Source organism: Scyliorhinus torazame, chromosome 13 (assembly GCF_047496885.1).
Source record: "Scyliorhinus torazame isolate Kashiwa2021f chromosome 13, sScyTor2.1, whole genome shotgun sequence".
Classification (NCBI taxonomy): domain Eukaryota; kingdom Metazoa; phylum Chordata; class Chondrichthyes; order Carcharhiniformes; family Scyliorhinidae; genus Scyliorhinus; species Scyliorhinus torazame.
Genome location: NC_092719.1, coordinates 58221315 through 58225402, shown reverse-complemented (window position 1 = coordinate 58225402; position 4088 = coordinate 58221315). Strand labels below are relative to the sequence as shown.

Here is a 4088-nt window from a genome sequence, read left to right as displayed (position 1 = left end):
ACAGCGCTATCAGAATTGTAAATAGTTACTAAACACTGTACGGAGGTATCCTCCTCCTCCCCCACCCATACCCGCCCCTCCCCCCCACCCATACCCGCCCCTCCCCCCTCGCCCCTCCCCCCCCCCACCCCGCCCCTCCCCCCCCACCCCGCCCCTCCCCCCCCACCCCGCCCCTCCCCCCCCCACCCCGCCCCTCCCCCCCACCCCGCCCCTCCCCCCCCCACCCCGCCCCTCCCCCCCCCCACCCCGCCCCTCCCCCCCCCCACCCCGCCCCTCCCCCCCCCACCCCGCCCCTCCCCCCCCACCCCGCCCCTCCCCCCCCCACCCCGCCCCTCCCCCCCCCCACCCCGCCCCTCCCCCCCCCCCCACCCCGCCCCTCCCCCCCCCCACCCCGCCCCTCCCCCCCCCCACCCCGCCCCTCCCCCCCCCACCCCGCCCCTCCCCCCCCCCCCACCCCGCCCCTCCCCCCCCCCACCCCGCCCCTCCCCCCCCCACCCCGCCCCTCCCCCCCCCCCACCCCGCCCCTCCCCCCCCCCCCACCCCGCCCCTCCCCCCCCCCACCCCGCCCCTCCCCCCCCCCCACCCCGCCCCTCCCCCCCCCCCCCCATTTGTGTATAACAAATCACATCAAGTCAAACACATTTTTCAGAACCTTTATAAATTAATATAAAGCACCAGTTCTGTTTCGGCACTTTGAATAACTAGCAAAGGTTAAAAGGTAGATCATCTCAATAATATTTAACAAATCTTGTCCAACTGGTTCGTTGAACCTTACTGGTTTCTCTGCGCTGGATAATCACATAAATTTGTTGCATTTTTAAAATTCCAATGACAAAATTGTGCCAATCCTTTTCTAGTGCAGAAACTGAAATAGCTCCTGTGTGCAGGGTACAACAATTACTCTCACTTTTAGATATCTGACTGAAATTCAGTCTCATCAGGAGGCGTGCAATCTGCGTGGGCTGTTCTTTTCAATCAAAGGATAGCTTTGTGTGGATCTTGATGGTTTGACAAATAGACTGTTCATTGTTTCGAAGTCTTCATCTTTATCTCCAGGCTGCCATGTCGAGTGCACCATTTCTATTACAGCCAGGAAGACTGTAAGAACTGCCAAGATTGCTCCAAACAAATATAATTTGACCATTTTTGAATTTGGTCTCTGTCCTGCCATAATTGCTTTGAGCAAAGCCACCCAGATACTCCTGGCACTGTCCACCATGTTAGTGTGTAATTCAAAGTTGATTCAGTTCTTCAGATAACTCTATAGGAGTCTGTAAAAATACATTGGTTAATGAATTTATCTAGCATTGAAATTTTAATACTGAACAATGATTCGGAACAGATGCCATAAACAGTTTTCAATCAAATGCATTAATTGAAATACTGTGCAGGACATATAGACCTTTAGCTACCCATCCTTTCGTAAAGGTGCATCGTTTGACCAAATGCTTCACCTTGCTCACTATCTCTGCTAGATTATCTTAGTAACATTTCTCAGTTTGAGCTCAAATATAGTTGGATAAATCACCAAGTACAATTTTCCAGAGAGCAGAGAGGCTAGTTGCCAGGGTACAGCAGAAAATTAAATGCTCCAAAAATAAGCCCTCAATGTGTAGAAGGGTTAAAATAACTCCTCCGTGCTATAAGCAACGTGCATCCTCAAATGTTCTGCCTTTTCCAAGTGGGATGTGGAGATCTGGAACAGAGGGCAATTAACATCAGGAATATGCGATCTTTCCATGGGAGATGAGTAGTTTAGTTTGAAACAAGATAACTGATGGCTTTCACGTACCTATGTCTTAGTACTTGTTGGGCTGAAAATAATTCCCGCCCGTACAAACAAATTTCTCAATTCTGCCAAATACTCACCAAAAGCAGGAGGTGAAGTTAAATTCTAACCTCCAGGGGCATCTTTTCCAATTGATGAAGTGATTGACTCACTTGACGTTTGGAAAGAGGGGCTGCTTCTGGGTTTGTGGTCTGCGATTCGTACGAGCGATAATGCAACCGAGCCTGGATTGCCGGCTGCATCAAATGCATTGGCCGGGGATGGGAGCCGGCGATGAGGGTTGGAGTGCTGGAGGTTCCTTTCCCGGGGTCTCGGTTCTCCCGCCCACCGGGGCTCGCGCTGCCGGCATTGGACCAATCCCCTGTGACGTAACCCGCACCGCCGACCAATCATCTTGCGCGCACCCCTTTGCGATGTCATGTTATCCCCGCCCCCTCCCCGAGCTCTGGGAGGATTTGGTCTCGATCTGAATTAGGATTTCTAGATGGCAGTCAAGAAAGCAGGCACCCATCCGTGACTGTAAAACTCTCACCACACCGACACACTGGTGGACGAGCAAGAGCAATACACCCACTTTAATACAGTAGCAAGGCCCCCGGGGAATAAAGACACCCAGCATAGACCTGTTGCCATGAATGGCCTCTTTCTCTCCCTGTAACTGCTGTTATTCGTCCAGATGAATACCCTGCACACCTCCCTTTTCCGTTTGCAGTTGTTTCTAAAATCATTCCAGGCGTTTTTGCCTTCATCACTCTGCTGGCCTGGTCACGCTGCATGAAAATGAACTTTCAGATAGGGCCTCAGGTTCGATTCCCGGCTTGGGTCACTACCTGTGCGGAGTCTGCACGTTCTCCCCGTGTCTGCGTGGGCTTCCTCCGGGTGCTCCGGTTTCCTCCCGCAGTCCAAAGATGTGCAGGTTAGGTGGATTGGACATATAAATTGCCCTTAGCTTAGGTGGGTTTGCTGTGTTACAGGATAGGGTGGAGGTATGGGCTTAAGTAGGGTGCTCTTTCCATGAGCCGGTGCAGACTCGATGGGCCGAATGGCCTCTTTCTGCACTGTAAATTCTATATTTCTATGAACTATTAGTTTGAACTTGCCAACCACCCCCCCCCCCCCTCCGCCCCCTTTGTCAGTGTTTCCATGCCATTTACAACCATAGCATCTTTGATGTAGAAATTTTTTACAATTAGGGTTGTCAACCGCCAGAAATATCCTGAAGTCTTTAGGAATGAAGGATTAATCTCATGGATGCTGCTGCAAGTAATTCATGATAATCATACCAGCAGGACATTATATTCATTTTCTTTGAACACTTTTATTTGTTAGTCAGGTTAGTGATGGGAAAAATCCAGCTGCTTGACTGACAGTAGAAAAACATCCAACTGCACTATGCAAAATCTTTTAATTTTCCAATTGGCATGGCAAGGTATAAAAAAGGTCAGTATTAGAGAAATAGAGAGATCTGGGATGATTTTGTAGCATTGGCGAAGGTTCTGGGAACTCGCTCCCTGAAAGGGTGGTAGAGGCAAGAACTCTCACAACAAATTAGCATGTAGAGGAGGACTTGAAACGCCATTGCATTCAAGGCTATGGACCGAGTGCTGCAAAATGGAATTAGAATAGATAGATGCTTGATGGCCGGTATAGACATGGAGAGCCAAATGACCTCTTTCTGTGCATGACCCAACCCAAACCCATTCCTCCCCCACTTGTCCACCTGTCCCTTGTTCAGTTGCTCCCATCAACACATTCTGCTTTCTCACCCTTTTGCCACCATTAACACTCTTCATCCCTTAATGACACCATTAACACTCCCCTCTGTCTTATGTCCATGACAGATTTGTCCATATCTCCTTTGATCCAAACTATCCCTGGTCTTCTATTCTGCCCCACCTACTCCACCTCCTTTTCAACTATATATCCTGTACATTTCTATCTCATACCAGTTTTGTAGAAGGGTCATTTAGATTCAAAACAATAACTCTGTTTCTCTCCACAGATACTGCAAGACCGACAGAGTTTTTCCAGCATTTGCAGAATTTTGCTTTGATTCTACCCTGTTGGGAGACAATACAGACCAAGGACATCATACCTCAACATGACCAAAAACTAGTGCCGATAAGACTCAGGACGAGTCATGATGATGTGACAGATATTTGTCACATGGTTCAGCAGCAACTCAAGTCACAATCCATAGACCCCATGCCTTGCTTGCTTGAAAGTAACCACTGCACTGAGCCGTTATGTCTCAGACTCTTTCCAGGGTTCATCAGGAAACCAGGCTGGTATATCCCAG

At 50.0% G+C, this 4088-nt stretch overlaps 1 long non-coding RNA gene across 1 annotated transcript; it reads right to left on the bottom strand.

Annotated features, from left to right (window-relative positions):
• Positions 1–639: 639 nt before the first annotated feature.
• Positions 640–2195, bottom strand: LOC140388048 (uncharacterized). The gene is made up of 2 exons (XR_011934066.1): positions 1870–2195; positions 640–1271 (listed from the first exon to the last, which is right to left on the bottom strand). It is a non-coding gene; the product is annotated as an uncharacterized lncRNA (long non-coding RNA).
• Positions 2196–4088: the final 1893 nt, after the last annotated feature.